Genomic DNA, 21,000 nt, shown 5'->3' on the forward strand with positions numbered 1-21,000 from the left:
GAACACTGGAGTGGGTTGCCATTTCCTTCTTCAGTGCATGAAAGTGAAAAGTGAAGTCGCTCAGTCGTGTCCGACTCCCAGCGACCCCATGGACGGCAGCCCACCGGGCTCCTCCGTCCATGGGATTTTCCAGGCAAGAGTATTGGAGTGGGGTGCCATTGCCTTCTCCCTAGTCATACATTAAAATCACCTGGGGACCATTAAAAAAAAAAAAACCTCATTGCCCTAAGAATCTGATATAATTGGTCTAGAATGAGGCCAAGGAAATTGGTCTTATTTTCCCCCCAAATACTTCCAGATAATTCTAATGTGCAGCCTCGGTTGCATGATGATCTACTGACCTAAGACTTATAAATCTTCTCTAAGAAATCTTAATTCACAGAGTGGTTGGTCTGTGCTAAAGCATGTATGTATGCACGCACATGTGTGTGTGTGTGTGTGTGTGTGTGCATGTATGTGTGTTGGGTGAGGGGAGTGTCCCCAAGCCACATGATTCCTGTACATCATGGAGGTGCTCAAAATGGCCATTTGGACTTCATAACAGAATTTGTTGAAAGGAAAGCATTTTGCTAGAATTCATCTGACCCCCATTCCAACCTTGGTTCTTGGTCATTTCTTATACATTCCTATACAATTTGTAGCCTATGTCCCCCCAGATCTATCCTAAGTACATAGTTCATATGTCCCTTACAAGCAGAATAATGAAGAGATAGCCCCATCTAACTCCACTGTCTGCTCAGTATCCTCCAGTTACCTGGGATCAGAAGTGGAGCCTATGATCCAGGACAGCTCCTATGAGTTTGGCTTTGTTTGTATATCTTCCCACCCTTGGAATCCACTAAATGAAGGTCCTATTCAATCTTACGACTTCCCATGGAGAGATAAAGAAGCACTCTGGGTGTTTTCATTATTGTCATTATATTTACCATCCTGGTTAGAAAGGGGTCAGAAAGCCACAGCCATGTCTTCCTCTGCTCAGCTCTCATTATTACCAAAAGACGTGGCAGCAAACACACAAAAGAATGTTTGCTCAACACAGCCTCAAAAGACAAGATAAAGAAGATAAGCCACCTGAATCCTAGACACTCAGCTTGTCGTTTCTGACATCAATGTTGAAGAAGGCAAGTTTACTGCCTCAGTTGCTGTATTTGTTCTCAAACTGTGCCATTTTCCAATACCAGCTTACCTTAATATTTTTCAAATCATTTTAACCACCTGATGCATCCAAAGTCCACAGCAAATCATGTCTAAGCCCCAACTCTGAGAACACATGTGACTGTGGGTCAAGCCCTCCTCTAGAGGGTCACCACTATGTAATTCAGATATAGGCCATTTTATGTAATCGTTAATTCTCCCATTCCAGAATCCATCTGGGATCAATTCAGCCCTTGATAGCAATGCTGTTCTTTGGACTAGTAGGCCAGAACTGGTTTTCTTAATTTAACATTTAAGAGACTCCACTTCTCCAAAAGCGTTAGGTTGAAAAGTCTATTACAAATAAAAAGCCATAATAGAGTGAAATCAGGCCAGTTATATCTATCCAGGAATGATGAGTGGGCACATTTTTCAATACATTATTAAAGGGCTAAATGAGTGCTCAATAATACTAACACCAGGAAACTTAAGACCAAGACAGATCAAAATTATTTCAAATGAGTCTGATTCATGTTAAATATTTCCTGTCTCAGTGACCAGCAGGCCATGTTAAAACCAGTCCCAACTCCTTTTGGAAGTCTTGTTCTGCTACCCACATTAAAGGTAATGTAAGAATTTTGATCGATGATGCAAGATTGCTAATTCTCATTGGGTAATTTTCCCCATTAGTCAGACATCAGCGTGCCAACTTGGAGGCCTCACATGCTTTGCAGTGGGCTGCCATTGGGAGCTAGCTGTCAAATTCTAGGACTAATGGAAATATATTTTAAAGGCCAAATCTACCCTTTGCTTACATGAGTACAGTTCCTAACCAGCAAGGAAGCCTCAACAGCATCCCAAGGTCTCCGATCTCCAGTCTTTCCTTGGGGCCACCTTCTTCTCATTACCAGCATATCCACATTGACAACCTCTCTCTCTTTTCCCTTGAAAGAATGCCAAAATATTCCCAAGAAGAAACATTATGTTTCTATACATTCCTATACAATTAGTTGAATCGGAAAGGAGAAGTCTGAGATTTTAAATTCATGGCAGAGGCAGACTCATTCATTATACCATCAAAGCCTATGATTTGCACTAATGCGAAAATAGGCCAGTCATACATGGGAAATATTCAGTACCCTCCTCTGCTGTAAATCTAACTGAAGCAGCCAAATACACATTCAGGAATAAACATGCTCGCTTTCTCCATTGTCTTATCAAATGACAGTTCAAGGTGTATGATAGTGATGTTTATGTAGTAAAGGTTGTAGATTACTATGCCAACCACAACCAAAAGAGAGCCAACATAATCAGAGACATCTACCACTCGAATGCAAGTCCCCTGCTACAGATCTGAAGAAACCCAACTAGAGGCCCATCATATGGTCTATATGGTGCCTACAAAATCTATAAAACCCAGAGAACTATTTATCTGGGCGAGCCAACTCTAATTCTCATGCAGCAATCCAAAACCCCTTTCTTCCTCTGCCCCATGGCAAAAAGTGAGTCTGTTCCATCTGTTTACCATGATTGCTGTTACTTTCCAGCATAACCATAATCTTATTTTGTAAATCCTATTCCTGACACACCTCAAACCATCTGTCTATTCTTTCTTGGGCTAGCTTGGGGCTGTTTGGCAAACAAATGTCATTACCTGTAAGTGGAATATTTTTGAGGAGAGTACATGCTCCTTCTATGTTGCCATGGCTGCTGGGTGTTCCTAAATAATCCCCTTTGGTTCTTCCTCTAAACCCAATGTGTCTTGAGTAATCTTTAATGTGTGTAAAATAAAAGCCAAGAGGTAAAAAGCATGCATGCAACTACTTGGGTTTAAGATTCAAAGTAAGTTTGCATGTGCTCTTAGACACAAAAAATCGGTTGAAAGTTTATTAATAAATTATACATGTCAATTTGAGAAAAAAAGGTGGCCTCTGCTTCAGATTCAGACTTGCAAAAAGTTTTGGGGGGGGAAAAAAGGTGATAAAATCTGAGTGGTAAAAAAAAAAACAAAAAACAACTGAGTGGTAGAAATTCTGCCTTTGCTTGTCCTCATGGAGCTGGGCCAGGTTCTCACCAATCTACAGTCTCTCCTTTATCATTTCACCATTTCCCCCTTGCTTAGAACTACAAGAGGTTGGTAAAGGCCTTAGAACTCCAAACTAGAGAAGGATACGTGATTCAAAGAGCACAGACACACATGGACAAACATGAGAAAAGATAGCTCACCTCATTAGTAACCAAGGGAATATGGAATAAAATAATAATGAGATCACTGTTGGCTCCCCCAAATGGCAAAGATTAAAAACAGTGAAAACATTCAGTGAGGTTGCAGGGAAATGGGCACTCTCAGGCACTGCTGGACAAAGTAGAGAATTTATACAACCCATGCGTAGGCACTTTGGAAATATCTAGCAAAAATTTTCTGGTTCCTACCTTTCATATCCTTTGCTTTACTTTTTTAAAAGCTGATTGTTTTTGTTTTAAGTTTCTTTATTTTGGCTGCATTGGGTTTTCATCGCTGTGTGTGGGTTTTCTCCAGCTGTGGGAGCCACTCTTCGTTATGATACATGGGCTACTCATTGCAATGGCTTCTCTTATTGTGAGGGCTTTAGCGTGTGAGGGCTTCCATAGTTGTGGCACACAGGCTTAGTTGTTCCACAGCATGTGGGATCTTCTGGACCAGAGATTAAATCCATGTCCCCTACATTGGCAGGTGGTTTCTTAACCACTGGACCACCAGGGAAGTCCCCTTGATTTACTCCCATATCTCTGTTTTAGGCAAAATACTTGGCACGTGTACACACATGCAAAAACAAAGTGTGAATATAGAAATATTGATAGCAGCATTATTTATAAGATCCAAACATTAAAAACAGCCTCAATAGGAAAATGGCTCAACATCAATAGGGAAATGACTAAACTACAGCTGATTTATCTAATAGACTATTTTGCTTTCATTAAAGTGAATGAGGCTGCTCGACAATATTGGACATGAAAAGATTGCTAGATAACTAAGACAGCGATTTGCAGAACATTAATATGTTCCAATTTAGGGAAATGATAAAATTTCTAGGTATATAATGAGATGTTAAAGTGAGACTCTTTTTCAGATTTGTCTAAGGCTCCAAGCAACTCAGAATAAAGCAATAGGTGATCGGTGTTCTCACCTTTCAAAATGAGCTGCTAGGCCACCTGGACAGGACATGCAAAGGATGCATCCACTACATCACCCATCTCAAGAGGATAAAAGGACTGAAACTGACAAAGCTGAGAAAGAATTTCTTTGAAAGGACATGTGGGGGTGGTGCTTTCACCTTTACCTCAGTCTAAATAAGGGGAGTTTCAAGGAGATTGCTCAGAATGCTGGAGTGTATAGGAGTATAGACCAGTCCATGACCCAAGTTCATCTACTGGCAAGAGGCTGGATCCAGCAGCATAGGAAGTCCCAGGCACAGAGTGTGTGGCATTGCAGCAGACTGCATGCCTCCTAAGAGCCACCAAACTGCATGTGGGTTCCGCTTGGACCACATGTGAGAGCGCCAGCCAGGATCATTTTTAAAGGGCCCCACCTGTAGAGATGCTGTCAGCAGTCCCCGCTCATATCCTTCCAACTGTGTGATGGTATTCACACTCCCGCTCCAGGGGTTAGCTTTCATTCTCCCCAGTAGCACCTGCATCTTTTGTCAAAGGATTCCCCCAAGCTGGCAGAACTCTTCATGTATACAGACAGCCAGAGAGCCTGGGGACTACAACTGGGACTTGAAACGACTGGAGGAATTGTTTTATCATTATATATGAGTGTCCAGGAAAGTTACAGTGAACCTGCTTTTCACTGTTGATAGAGATAGTAAGGCGAAACTGTTTCCTACATGTACTTTATCCCATTCTACTCTTTCAATGCAACATTGACAATTACACATATATAACAGAGAAAAGTCTAGAAGCTTACTGACAAACCAACTTTGATCTCTAGAGATCAGAATGTGATTAGGGGATGAATGACAAGAACTTGTACATTTCGTTCTATACGTTTCCATATAGTTTGATTTCTTAAAAAAAAAAACAAATACATATGCTCGTCTTTTTGGTAAACACAACCTTAGGATCTACAGATACAAATACATTCATTGCATAAGAATTCAGAAAAGAAAAAGAAAACAGGCAAACCATAAACATAATTCTACTCCTTCCACATCCTACTGCTGTTGGTATTTGGGGGGGTTTCATTCCCATCTTTTTGCCTTGAGTGGGCAGGCCCTCACCGGGCTCCACTGACCTAGCTAAATTAGACAAGGCAGAGTTTCAAGGGTTGTTTAATTCCTCTGCTCAAATATTCTGTAGCTATTTTGGCTATGTGAAAATTTAGGTACAGGTGCAAAGAAAACTGATTTGATATTTATATGTCTCCCTTATCTACCGTAGAATACTCATAAGCAAGGTGGAGATTAAAAAAATCATCAGTATGACATTTCTTTACTGCCTCCAGACAGTAGCAAAGTGGAAGGATAGGAGACTGAAATTTACTATTCCTCTTATGAAACCGGAAATACACATTCCTTGCCTGAAAAGGAGTACTCAAGTCAAACTTGCCAAGGCTTACTATGTCTGCCCAGAAAATGCAGCTGAAAGCAAATTCAAGAGGAGATGTTATTTCCTCTCTGAGATTTATATAAGAATCTAAGCTGTTGCAAACTCATCTCTTAAGATACACAAATATACAATTTGAGACCCTTGGCAAATGAAATGGGTGCTGCACATGTGGAAATTACCTCCTTGTTTGTTTTCAGTCTCGCTGTTTCCCCTGGGAACCAGAGAGAAAATTCAATTTCTAAACCTTGAAGCAGCGTGAACAATGAACAATTGTTAGCCTAGGAATAGCAGACGAAGCCTATTGCTACACAATGGAAAGTACGTGGCATTGTCTTGAGGTTGTGTTTACTATACCGGCTTGGTGGGTAAAATGATACAGTAGAGAGTGGGACTGGTGTCTTTCTCATTAGAAATCTCTGAGAAACCCTCTGCACTGAGGGTACCGTCCGACTCCTTCTGTTTTTCTTCTTGTTGAATATTGGTCTGGATAATTACATGTTATTTCTCTTGTCTGTCTAGTTGAATGAAACTTCTTACCAATTTCCACCAAAACCTTCTACCAAATCAATGAAGATAGGGTCAACGCAAAACCAATACCATGCAAACATGAAGCAAAGGTCTTCCTTATTTCATTTCAGTGGCAAACCAAAAGTTCTGAAGAGGGGACAATTTCATGATCTTGTAAAACAGTAATAGAACACACAGACATGCTCTTGGCTCAGAATATGAAAACATTTTTCATGAGTAACTAAAATTGAGCTGAAATCTTCAAACCAGGAATGGCAAAGTATCCTTTTTACCAAATTTGTTGGAAGCCAGTTTTACACTGAGGATAAACCCAAATTCAAACTGGTGCTAAAATCCAGTTTTCTTTTAGCATTTTTTTTGAAAAAGAAGAAAGAGAAAAATAAACTTCCTAGACTTTACAACACAGCCTTTAAAAGAAGATTCTAAAGGCTACTTGGATATTGGCTGGAGCTTACAAAACAATACTAACAAGTTGAGTGTAAATGAATCAAAACCAGACAGATTCCATTTCCCTTCAAGAAAATGGGTGTTTTGGGACAAAAAATATAAATAAATAAAAGCTTCCCCTAAGTATTTGAGTTTTAACAAAACTACAGTGTTTTGAATAAAAAACTGGAGGACTGTCTTCTGCACATCAGCCAGGGCTGGGTTTCAAAAAGGTGACAGGCAGGGTAAGAGTGACTCCTCCATGCCAGGCCCTAAGCCTCAGAAACACTATTTAGTTTTCATCCTCCCAATAACCTGCGTGGTAGACAGGTTTTCTTTCCCCATTTTACAGATGAGAAAAGGCAACTCGGGAACCTGAGTCACTTTCTCTAAGTCCTTCAGTTAAGAAGTTAGCCTACAGGGCATCTATTTTAGGAAACTGTCCCCGCAGCATCCATTTCCTGAGACATAAAAAACACGATTACTTTCAGCGAGCATGACTTGCTGATGCTTTACTAAGGCGGTTTTGGAGCACGGGGCGCTAAAGGGTAGTGGTGCATCTTGCCAAGACCAACACCTTGCGGCAGTGGTAGAACCGGATGGGGGGAGTGGGGAATTGTATCCCAATGGAACTTAGGGTCACTTTGAAGTCATGTCATCACTTCAAGTTACTCAACTTTGTGGCAGGTCTGTGCTAAACACTTCATTCACTCCTTTCATTCTCAAAATGACCCCAGGACTTTTGTAGCACTTTTAACTCTGTTTTACATCTAAGAAAACAGGCATGGAAAATCTGAGGAAGGGGCAGAGGCTAGAGGATTTTAACCCAGCCTGCTTGATCTCTCCAGCCCCAGAGCAGGTGTCTGAGCTCCCTTCACCAAACTGAACGTGCAACAGCACCCATGTATGACAGACTGAGCTCAGGATGATGATTTCTCTAGAAATAAGGTGGCAAAATGGGCTGCTAGAACAAAATACCACAGACTGGATGGCTTACAAACAATAGAAGTTTCTTTCTTACAGTGCTGGAGCTGAAAGTCTGAGATCAAGATTAGTCTTTGTAAGGGCTCTTCTCACCGTGTCCTCACGTGGGGGAAAGAGCCAGGGGGTCTCTGCAGAGCCTTTTGTGAGAGCACTAATCCCAACACTCTGCCCTCAACACTCAAGCACGCCACAAAGCATGCCACCTACTAATACTACATCATCTTTATAGGTTAGAATTTCAACATGAATTTAGGGGAGACACAAACGGTACTGTCACACTTCAGTTCTCTCCCACTTTTCCTTATTGATAAGATTACGCTGTCTTCTCTCTAGTTATTGTTTCATCTGGTACATCATCTGTTTTTGTTACCTTTTACCAGTTATCCCTTTAGACTTCTCAGCTAATCCTCATCATCTGACACATTACATACCCAGCCAGTCATGAAAACCTGTCATTGGTTTGATGAAATTCTCATACTCTCCCTTCCCAATTCAATGCAATGGTCTGTCTACCCCACCTTGTTCAAGCTTTACCTCCCACAGGCTCTTTTTGTCCTATAAACGATGCCCCACTTCTCAACGGACATCACCTACCTTGAACCTTAGTGCAGATTACTTTTTCAAAAGGATAGAAAGAAACAACAAAGCACAAAATAAAGAAATCCACTTAATTTTTCAGTCCTTCCAGATATGGCTCAGTAAAAACTTCACCGGCCTCTACAGACTTCCCCTAATTCAGTTAAGCAAATACTCTTCCTTCTACTTTTAGAAAGGCTGTTGGGCAGTGTAATGGGCTCTGAAGACTATGGGAACTCCAGAAAAGGGGATGAAAGGAAGGTATGGATGAGCAGTGAAACAGTCAAGCTCGAAGCTCTGCCCTCACCTCGGCAACTGGCGCACCCCCAAATCTGATGAGAACCCTAAATTCACAAGGGAGGACTTACCACACAATTGTCAGGACAATTTCCAAGTGGCCAGGGAGGGTCATGGCACCTGTAATCTCTGTAGAACAAGGAGAATACTTATAGGTCTTTAATTGTTGAACATCATCATGGTTGGAACTATTTCTGTATTATCAAATGGGGTCTAAATTGCTCTCAATAAACAAAATGTATCTAGAGAAGATAAATACACACACACACACACACACACACAAACATACACACACTTGTATGTGATAAACCTGGTAGAAAAGAAGATTAGGTCCCACCTCTCCTTTTATGGGGAAAATCCATGTCTTTTAATCTCTAGGAATTTGTTTTCCTTGGCTACAAGCTTAGTTCTGTGTGCGTGCTCAGTTACATCTGACTCTTTGCAGCTCCATGGCCTATAGCCCACCAGGCTCCTCTGCCCATGGAATTTTCCAGGCAAGAATACTGGAGCAGGTTGCAATTTCCTACTCCAGGGGATCTTCCTGACCCAGGGATCAAACCCATGTCTCTTGCATGTCATGCATTGGCAGATGGGTTCTTTACCACTAACACCACCTCAGAAGACCCCAAAGTTTAGTTACATTCTTCCAGTTTATTAGGATTAATTCCTTTTTCTACCAGCCTGACCAGAACTAATTCTGTTTTGGTTTTAACAATGAAATCCAAATGGATTTCTGTCCTCTGGCTTATAACAAATAGTATTATTCCAACATGAACTTGGACAAACTCTGGGAGATGGGGAGGGACAGTGAGGCTTGGCGTGCTGCAGTCCATGGGGTGGCAAAGAGTGGGACACAACAGGGTAACTGAACAACAATAACGTTATTCTTATAAGACCATGTCTACACTCTTTAGGACAGCCAGGGAAGATGTCCTTCTTGAAAGGTTTGGTTGTGCTTTTTGAATTTGGGAAAGTTCAATAACTCTGCTGCCTCTTTTCCTACCCTCAAGAGTCCCAGATCTAGTCTTAAAATTGTGAGGTTGCAGGGAGAAAGTAGACATAAATCTTACCTAATGTATGACCATGTCAGCTGTGATCACACTTTTTTCATTAAAATGCCATTAGGAACTGAGGGTTTCACAGTCTTAGGTAGATGACCATTAATGTCTTTGTTACAAACTTTTTTCTAACAGTTGGGTTGGGTTTTTTGTTTTGTTTTGTTTTGTTTGTTTTTGGTCCAGGGGGCCAGTAAATAAAAGTTTTATTTGAAGACAATTAGCATTGATTGAACCATACATATATCTTATACCTTCATCCTGACAATTCACTCCCAACCATTTCTTCATCAAAGAGGGAAAGGCAGAGAGGGGGGAGGCGATAAGAAGTAAAAGATGGAAAGAAGGAGGAGGAAGAAGAGAGAGATGGAGAGAAAGAAAGGGGGAAAGGATAAAGAGAGAGAAGAGAGAAAGGAAGGAAGAAGGGAAGGGAATCGGTTGCCATAGAATTTCAAAGAAAATGATGTATGGGATACAGAGACTTCACCTTTATGGCCAGTAAGGCCCCCAACTCTCAGTACATTCTATTTGGAGATTCAGATTCACAAAGTCTGCTGCTGCTGCTGAGTTGCCTCAGTCGTTTCCGACTCTGTGCGACCCCATAGACGGCAGCCCACCAGGCTTCCCCGTCCCTGGGATTCTCCAGGCAAGAACACTGGAGTGGGTTGCCATTTCCTTCTCCAATGCATGAAAGTGAAAAGTGAAAGTGAAGTCGCTCAGTCGTGTCCAACTCTAGCGACCCCATGGACTGCAGCCTACCAGGCTCCTCCATCCATGGGATTTTCCAGGCAAAAGTACTGGAGTAGGGTGCCATTGCCTTCTCTGTCACAAAGTCTACACCACCCTTAAGACATGAGACAAACAGCTCCCTCAAATACAGCAAGACTTATAGACAATGATAACAAACAAAGAGTCCCACAGAGTTCCTTAGAAGCATCAATACTGCTTAGCATTTAAATTGATGCAGATACATTTCTAGACTCTTCTGATATGATGAGTTTTGCTGATACCAAACTAAATGGAGTTGTCTCAACTGGAACTGAATCTGCCTCATGGTAACTGTTGCATAAGAATTACTTTGTAGGGAGGTAGAATTGTTCTAGAAAGAGTAGTCATGACCACATGGAAGTGGCCCCAGCCTTGCCTGACAACTGTGTCCACCTTGGACAATCCATTTAATCCCCTCACAGCCCATTTCCTCCCCTGAAAAACTTACTCAGGGTCCTCTCTGCACTGAGAGGTCCAAAAGCTTGATAACTAATTCACTTCCGATGTTTCCTTCATCAGTAAAATGGAAAAACACCACTTCCTACTCTAATAACGTGGCATGTGGAATATCATAGAAATGTATATTCATTGCATAAATTTTAGAGAACTTTCAGTATATTCAATTTAGATAGACAGTCACAAAATCTATGAATCACAGCTTCCAAGAGTCCATGGTTTATTGTCCCAGGATTCATGGTTCTATGACTTTAAGATCTTGCTCCAAGAGAATAAAATACTTGCGATTCAAAAAGAGAACTTATTTGAATTAGACACATATTGAGTATCCAGGGTGGTGACCAACTTTGTAGACAGTTCTGGAGGGATCTGTCTTGCCACTCTGTAATTCAGCCCTTGATAAACAGGATTTGGGATGGATGGTTGTAGGGAGGCAGCAGTTAGATAAAATAAGAGAAACTGAAAAGTTTCAGGACATTTCTGCCATTAGCATGATTCCCATTCTCTGACTTTCTGAAACTGCCAGCTACCTACACCTTGTTATCTGGGCAAATGTAAGACAGAAAGGTGCCAGAATGGGACATTTTCTTACCTTCAACCCCCATCTAGCGCCCCCAACCGACTTGGAGGTGAAATAGCAGTGGTAGTAAAGGTCACACAGCTAGAAATAGATTGAGTATAAGGACAGGACACATCCAGAAATGCAGCAGGAGCCTGGTGACGCAGATGTCACTCGCTGCATGCAAAGGACAGTAATGAGAAATCACTGGGTTCCACCTCCTGTGTGGTAGATGCTAATCTTGATCCAAGCATTATCAAAAGGTTACATTAATGGTCTGCTGTTGATTTCCCAGGTAAGGCTGACTCCTGTCCTCTAGGTCAAGTGAGGAGGGACAGTAGGAATCCCAAGAATACAAGAGGAAGACTGTGTTCCAAGCTTGAAATGATGAATAGAAGGCCTTCTTGTTATAGTTACAATGGTAAAAGAACACCAAGGCATATGTTCCAGTGGATTGGAAGGCTGTTTTGGCTGAATTACACAAGACTGAAGCACATTCTCAGTTGAAAAGGTAAATATTGCAGTCAGCCAAAAGATAAGAATATTTGACCCATGGGAAAATAATGATGTATAAAGACTGTCTTTTATTTTTTCTTTTTAAGGTTTTTCAAATTAGCACACTCAATCTTTTCTTTTGGCTAACAGAGTTGGAAGGCAATTGGCACCCAAAAGGGAAGAAATACCCAAAGAGAAGGGCAAGTTTTTAAGAAGTTAAACCATCTCTTCCATTTTTTTCCTATTTAATAACTCAGGCATCTCCCCAAGGAACAAAGCTGCAAATATACAGTTGGCTTTCCTTTTGCATGTTCACAGTCCCTTGAGAGCTAGCAAACTAGCTAAGCTGCAAAATGTCTTGCTGGGACATTGCCAGGATTTTAGACCAAAATGCCTGAAGGGCCTGGTGAAAGTTCTGTGGATGGAGATATTCTGGCGAGCTCCCAGATCTGCAGAGCCAGGTTCATCAACAGTCTAAACACTCAACATTTCCCACTGGCAAATTCCTAGGTAGTCACTGTATTGGAAACCCTGAGTAGTCCTATGGCAACATTTCTATTTTCCAGACCAAGAGATAAGGATGGAAGTTGAGTAAGTCATTCATCCATCACCTGCAGCATCAGGGAGCACCAGGATCAGGCCTCAGCTTCCTCTCCCAGGACCACACCCACCAGTCTGTGCCCAAGAGGACTCCCAGGGCTTCCCTTGGTCACCTCCACTGACTGCCCCTGTCCACCCCACCAGGAGACTCACTGGGAGCAGAGAACAGCCATGACTGAAATGCATGCAAATCCCTACAAGCTTCTGAAATCCTCAAGGAACTTTTCTAACCACCTTTCCCCCCAGGCCCTGAGGAATTAGATAAGCAGGCAGGGAGGCTCTTTGGTGGGAAGTGGAGGATTAACTTGGCCACTCTCTCTTCTCCTCACCTCCCAAGAAGACACAGAGTAATAGCACAGCACTCCAGTATTCTTGCCTGTGAATCCCAAGGACAGAGGAGACTGGCAGGCTCCTGTCCATGGAGTTGCAAGAGTCAGACATGGCTTAGCAACTAAACCACCAGCCACCACCACCCCTCCTTGTCACCCTGTCCACCGCCAGCATCCAGGAATCAGAACATTCTAACTTGTGTAGCTTGTTTCCTCTCACCCTGAGTACCAACCAACTAGCAATAGGAGATCTACCCTGGGAAGAAACACTGAGGTTTCCCAGTTTTTTGTTTTTTTTTTTTAAGATATGAGACAAATGTATACTCACTTTACATTTTCATAGGAATTCTTCAGAAAGAAACAAGGATTGGGGGCTGAGATATGCCATTTCTTCGGGAACCTGGATGGCTGTCAACTTGGTAAATCAAAGGCATTTGTCTTGGGCTCCAGAACACACCCTCTCCAAGCTCCCTTCTTTAGCCACATGTGGAAGAGTTTTCACTTTTTACAATAATTCTTCATGGAAGAAGGATGAAAGTTGCCCTTAATGAAGTTGCAGAAAAGGAATCTGATCTTTGCTCTGGCGCTCAGATGCTACATCTTTGTAAACAGCGTGGCAAGGGTCTTTGTAAGATTTACAGGAAATGGCAATGGGCAGGCAAATGTTAGCTCCTAATCTGGCCCCATAAAGCTGTCCTGTTGGCTTTGTAGAGCTCTCAGGGAATGTTATTGAAAACAAAGGAGAAATCAATACCCTTCAGTCCACTGCCAGTCCTGAGCCTCCAAAGTGAAGCGACCTGGGCTCACCCACCTCTCGGAAGAAGAGAGAGGAGGGTTTTAGTTTGTATCAGCTTCAACCAGATTGCCGTATGTTTAGAGCCTCCTCCCCAAATCCTTAGAAAAAAACAGCCCCTGAAATTAAAGGTTGGCAAAGCCTCTCATCTACAAGGTGGTGGTAACTCAAGGATTTTCAGTTCAGAGGGAAATGATGGGAAAGAAATGATCCTTTTCTGCATGTCCTGTAGTGAACTTGATACTAACACTTGTTAGATGCGGGACAGTCCCGCAAGGCAAGTCTATGAGAGGACCTCTACCACTAAATGTCTCTGGCTACGAAGAACTGAGTCGTTAACAGGGGGTGACCAGATTAATTATAAGTGTGGCCAGAGATGAGAAGCAACATTCCCTGAGAATGGGGTTTTGTGTAACAGAATGTAAGGTCTTTATTTCAGACTTTATTACAGGGAAGAGAACGCTGAACTATCAAACGCCTTCCTCCCACCTTGGGGAAAAAAATGTTCCAAATGATTATTTCACAGACCTTGCCCTTCGAACCACCTCCTTTTCTGCCCCATGTGAAACAGCTTACAGGACGAAATGCCAATGGAGCCTCCCCAGGGCAAGCCCTTCCTGGACATTCTCTTTGGCAGAAGTTGTGAATGAGACGCTGTGCCTGGGATTTTGTTGAATGAAAGAGAGTTTGTGCTGCTCAAGTCACAACCCGTCTTCCCCCAGTTCCAGCAACTCCTTTCATTTAAGTCTGGCAGCCTGTCTCTGCACCCGTCACTCTTCCAATGCTTATTCTCTCACCACGAGAGGGAAATGTCAAGTTCTCAGCAGAGGGAGCAAAGTTTCTCAGTTATGCATCCAAATGTAGTCACCACACAAAACAGCCCCAGTGCTGACTTGCCCCAGTCAGTTTACAGGGACACACTTTGGCCCTCGCCACCCTGAGGACAAAAGCGGGCACACAGAAATGCCAGCAGCAGCTCCTGGCAGGGCCCCCGTCGGGTCAAGCATTCATGTCGGTAGTGTGGAACTTCCCTGTCATATAAAACCACGGCAGGGTCAAGAGGCAGATACACCAATCAGGAGCAGGGTGGGACCTTTCAATGTCTTCTCTGGCCTCTGTGCTGGGAGGATGTGAAGCCGTCCTTCTGGCGGGTTTAAATGTCCCGGTAAAATAACATTACTCCTTTAGTGACTCACCCAGCAGATTGACAGTGCAATTAATAATAATAATGCAGTACTACATGCAGGGCCCTGAGATAAGAACTTGCAGGGCTATAAAGAAGTGGAGCAGAGTGACACTCTAATGAGGATGTGAGTCTAGGCGGTTACGATGGCAGCACGCGAATGTTCCGTGAGTGACAGCGACCTTTCCAACAGCCCTTCCCCTTTCTCTTCTGATAACAGAACCTTGACTCTGTTCACCCGTCAGGTGGCTATGTGTTTTCCTAAAGGGAGGAGCTTCCTTACAGCCCCAGCAGGGGTACCTTGATTGGTCAAAATCAACGGTTCTAATTTCTGCTTGCACGTTAGAATCACCTGAGGAGTAGTTTAAACATTCCCAATGATGGGGCCTGACCCCAAGATTCTCAATGAATTGTCTGGACCTGGGTCTCAGCCTCCCAGAGGCTTAAAAGTCCTCCATGTGATTCTAGTGTATACCAGGGATGAGAATCATTGGTCTAAGCCAAACCAATTATTTTACTCCATCATTAGTGACTGGCATAGGGCTGGTCATGTGATTTATTTGAGGTCAAAGATGTGAGAAGGCAACATCTGGGAAGCTTCTGGGAAATTTTGCTTTAGGTTTAAAAAGACAAAAGGAAAGTAGGTGCCTTCTTCTCCTTTTCTGAGCTTTGGACAGTGTTTTGAAAGGAAATGTGGTTTGAATAGGTGCAAGCAACTTGCAACAGTGAAGGGAAGAGTCAACAAGAACCAACACCCAGAGGAGAGCAGAAAAGAAAGATGGCCGATGCGTGGTCCATGATGACACTGCTGGATGAAATAACCCAAACCGCAGCCTCCCTTCCTCTCAACCACTGGAGTGAAACTTGGTTGCATATTGTAAACACCTGGAGCATTCTTAAAACTACTGATACCTGGGTCTCACCCCTAGAGCATATGATTTAATTGGTAATTGGTGAGGTATGATTATCAAGATTTTAAAAAAATATTCCCAGTAGGTCATACTGTCCAGCCAAGTTTGAGAACCACTGTTCTAGATTTCTTGTTGAGTGTGACAATACATTTCCTGTTATTTAAGCCAATGGTCAAAGTGTGTTCCCTCCAACAGTAGCAGCAGCAGCATCACTTGGGAACTTGTTTGAAATACTTATAGGTCTCACTCCTGCCTTACGGAATCAGAAAATGAAGGAGGATAACCCAGCAATATGTGGTTTAACAAGCCTTCAGGGGTCTCTGGTGCATGCTAAAGCTTAAAAACCACTGGTTTAGAGTAACTTGACTCCTGGTTTTTGGTTACTCATAGCCCAAAACCCCCTGATTCTGGATTCAGAACGGATGCAGAAACTCAGAGTAAGAAAGGACTACCTTGCTGCTGCTGCTGCTGCTGCTGCTAAGTCGCTTCAGTCGTATCCGACTCTGTGCGACCCCATAGACAGCAACCCACCAGGCTCCCCCGTCCCTGGGATTCTCCAGGCAAGAACACTGGAGTGGGTTGCCATTTCCTTCTCCAATACATGAAAATGAAAGGTGAAAGTGAAGTCGCTCAGTCGTGTCTGACTCTTAGAGACCCCATGGACTGCAGCCTACCAGGCTCCTCCATCCATAGGATTTTCCAGGCAAGAGTACTGGAGTGGGGTGCCGTTGCCTTCTCTGAAGGACTACCTTAGCTAATTGGATTTGGATGGGTGAGGTGGAAGAAAACAGCCATGCAAAGCTCCCATACAGAATTTCTATGGTTCATTTAGGAAATGGAGGGAGGCAATGGAAACCCATCAAACTTTGGCAGGAGTTTCTAATGAGTCAAAGAAATTAAATCCAAGAAAACAGAATCATCGTCCTCGGTGTGAGGTTCCTGAGTATGAGGTTAAAGAGCTCATAGATCATATTTTATCCTATAGATAATGGGAAGCCACTGAAGAATTTGCAAGAGAAGAGATTTAAGGGGGAAAAAATTAAAAGTGATAGTATAGGATGATTAAACAGAATATGGTAAATTGGATAGAATGAAGGGAAAAGAATCCAGGCCCAAGGATAAAGTTTAGAGAGTCATCCCAGCTGCACATGAGTTCTGGATTTTCTTTTCAGCATCTGAATTATCCATTCTGAAGTCAAGGAGTAAGATGTATCATCAGAGAATGGACATGTGCACAGCGGGGGAAGGGGAGGGTGGGAGGAATTGGGAGAATGGTATTGACATAGATACACCAGAAGTGGAAATGTACTAGCTTCAATTATAACCCCTGATTTCCATGTTTACATTCATAAAGAAAGCCTCATTGCAAAAGTCAATTGACTTGTAATAACCATGATAAGTGTGGGCTTCCCTGGTGGCTCAGATGGTAAAGAATCTGCCTGCAATGTGGAAGACCTGGGTTTGATCCCTGGATTGGGAAGATCCCCTGGAGAAGGGAATGGAGAAGCAAATCCCCACTCCAGTATTCTGGCCTGGAGAATTCCATGGATTGCATAGTCCATGGGGTTGCAGAATCTGATACGACTGAGTGACTCTCACTTACAACCATAAGTATAAACTCTTAAAACAGAAATTTTAATAAAACAGAATTTTAATAAACTCTTGCCTTCTGGTACATTAGATGAAACAAGACTTCATGTGGGAAAAAAGTTCCACTGTTAAAAATGGAAACAACTGTATTTCATCCATTACCCTCATTCTACTGATGAGAAAACTGAGACATGAGGACTAGAACTCTTTGGGTCCTCATCCCTTTTTATATATACTATAAAAATGGAATCAATTCATAATTATTTATTCTGCATGATTCTGTGGATCCTGTGAGGTTCAGAAAAGTAGAGGAATACCTGGGGCCCTCCTCTGGACACCTAACCCCAAGCCTTATGATTCCAAAGAAGATGAAGAACTAACATGAATAGAACCACACAAGGATGGTATAAAACCCGAACTGGATGGACTGCAGCAGTACTACTTGAACCACAGAGAGGGACTGGAATTGCTGGGAAATTAAGTTGTGTAAGGAAAGGGGGTGTGAGAGAAAGGTGCCCGACAGGACCAACCAAAGTGTGTTTTATAGAAGACAAAGACTCATGGGATCACTTGTACGATGCTCTCCTACAATGCCTTCAGGAGTTATTTATGCTAATTGTTTATTTCATTTACTGTGGGAAAATTCGAAGTCCTTCACTTTTCCATTGACCTGGTATACAGACCTTTGGATTCACCTTCAAATTTGACTAATGCCAACTCTAAAGTCAAACATACAGGGGGCCCATTATGCTAATAGAAAATAGACTGGCTTCTATCTTTTTCTTCCTCTTCCTTCTTTTCTTCTGCCTTTCCTCTCTTCCTTCCTTTTCCTCTCTCAACTTGAGAATGAAAGGCATGAGGATAGAGCTGAGATAACGGCAAAGTAGATTTTTCTAAAACAAGATTAAAAATCTTGGGACTTCCCTGGTGGTGCAGTGGCTAAGACTCCATGCTCCCAATGAAAGCAACCTGGGTTCAATCCCTGGTCAGTGAAATAGATCTCAAGTGTCACAACTGAGACCCGGCACAGTCAAATAAATAAACTTTTTTTTTTTTTTTAAAGATTAAAAATCTTGCTGCAGAAAGGTAAGAAAACCATATCAAGATTCCGTCAGATGCAGGCAGAGGATGGCAACTGGATCCAATTAGCTTTGCACAAAAGTTCCCCAGTAGAACGTCTGCCTTCCAAAGTGATATGCATTACCAGTGTTACAGAGATTATTTCATTTTCTAAGCGCTTGCTCTTCGGCATTACTCAGATTTAGTTCCCTAATACTGGAAGCCCCAGGCCTCCTGGTTCGCTGCTTTGAAAATCTAAAACACATGACAAGGAAATTCTAGTGAACTCAACAAGAAGTCCTCCTCATTTAAAATTACCAGTCAATTCAAATGTCCAAGACGCGTGGAGTGCCACATGTTCAAAGCCTATAAAATTTAGATGTTGTTTACCCAAGCAGCTTGCTTGGATAGTAAGCCAGACACAAAAAAATGCTGACACTCCCTCTTGTAACTGTACACTACCCTCACTCCCAACCTGGAACCAGCCATTGATATTCAATCGTGACCCAGAGCCCCAGGAAAGTTCTTAAATAACCTGGTTGCTGTAAGCTCTCAGAGCTATAATTTTTGGACTGTTGCTTGTAGCTGTGTAGCCTCAAGAATGCTAATTAGAACAGTCACAAAAGGCAGGTGCTCTCAAATAATCTGGTCATGCCCCACAGCAATTCTGCTTTCTTGAACATTTGCTTTTATGGTGGAAACATCAGGTCATGACTGCATTATCATTAGTGTCTACTCCTAAAAGAGGACTAACACACCCAGTTCTTAGGTCTAGGTTCCAAATCCAAGGATATCACTTGATTTTGGTATTTCTGCATCTTCTAAACAACAGCCAGACAAATGCCATGCCCTACAGAGGAAAGTAAACCTTATCTATCATGGGATGATACATTCATCAAGAGCTAGGGGAGTGATTTTTCGTTGAGTGAATAGGTGGAAGGGGAATTTACTACAGCTTCTTCCTTGATCGAGGATGAGTTAGTAAGGAATTTAGGTGTACACAACAGCGAATGTGTTTCAATTGGAGACAAGATGACTCTTGGATGCTACATAAAAAGCAAACATCAGAGTCTGATGTCATGCCTTGGTTGTTCTGGTCATATAGAGACATCTTAAAGCATAGGACTCCAGGAGGGTAGCAAGGTTGTAGTTTAACCAATTTTCTTCAATACTGAGTTTATTCTTTGCAGTTCAAACCAGCAAATATATATATATATATATATATATATATATATATATATATATATATATAACTGTAACATCCTTATATAACTGTAACATCTGCCTTGGGGGTGGGTGAATTCTGCTGTACATGCCACTGAAAGGAAGTGAGAAACTAAAGACATCAAAATTTAATATAAGTCTGTATGAGTTCTATGCATGAGTCTGGCTCTCTAACATCTGCCTCGAGCTGACAAATTGAATTAACCAGCTTCCTGGAAGCAGCAGGTGACCAACTCCATTAAACTAGTTGACATTCTATCATCATTTTTGACTGATGAGCTATTCATGGAATTCCTCTGCTCTTTGAGATTCCACTTACTTAAACTCCTCTTATGTATGCAACCCACATGAAGATAACATGACTTGATTCTCCTTGATGGAGTGGGATAATGCCTACTGACATTGATTGTATTGGAGGTCTGACTTTAAGTGAGAGTTGAGCTTAGGATATTGATCTCAGTTTGCAAAGTGTTTCTTTAATCACTTGATGAGCTATTCTTTGAGATATTTAAACTGGCTTTCTGCTCCTGGGCTGAACATTAGAACGAAATCCCAGGTCCATTTCTAAGATGATTAGGGCCAGAGGCAGTTATGGTCAGTGGTCCAAGGACTATAGACCCAATCCTCAAAAACAGAGCAAGATGCTCTGTTACTATTGTGGGGGGAAGTAAGAGACAATGAGAAAGACCACAAATATCACCAGGCAAATAGCCCTCCACCCTGATCAGAAGAGACACATCTTGTCAAAACACAGAGGCAGCATCCTGCCAACAGGGTGTTCAATAGTAAATAGCCTCTCTCTCAGCAGAGAATGAAGGCAGCTTCAGGAAAAGGTAGATCCACAGATGAGGAGGTATCCACGAAGTGCCGGAGCTGACTGCAGGTCCCCAGTGTCCGCATCCAGGAATCTGCTCTGGGGCCAGTCCCTGCAGACCATCAGGGGAGCAGCCCTAGAAACCCACATGGCTCTAGAGTGCATGAGCCTCTTTGTAAGTTCAGCACAACTGAGAAAAGGCAGTCACTCCACTGAAAAGACCTCCAAGCCCCTAAATGTGCTTCACTTGCGCTTTCAGTACCAGGAGCCTGTGCCCAGAGAATGGCTCCACAACGCAGAGAAAGGTCCTCAGTCCTCAGAGTGAGTGGGGATGCGGCTGGGTGTGGGGATGGCATGTGTGTGTGCATGCCCACGTGTGTGTGTGTTTGGACATGTTAGAGGCCTTAAGACAGTATAACATTAAGAAGAGCTCCAGTTCTAGGATGAGAAAAACCTGAGTTTGAATCCTGGTTTTGCCAAGGATTACGAGCTGTGTGAAGCTGAAGAAGTTACTTCTTCTTTGAAACTTAAAGTTCCTCATCTGTAAAATGAGAGTCATAATAATGCCTGCTTCATGGCTACTGCGAGAACCTGAGCAGCAGATGCCCTGAGGCCTGCAAAGCCATGGT

This window comes from Bubalus bubalis, chromosome 19, assembly GCF_019923935.1.
Source record: "Bubalus bubalis isolate 160015118507 breed Murrah chromosome 19, NDDB_SH_1, whole genome shotgun sequence".
Lineage (NCBI taxonomy): Eukaryota > Metazoa > Chordata > Mammalia > Artiodactyla > Bovidae > Bubalus > Bubalus bubalis.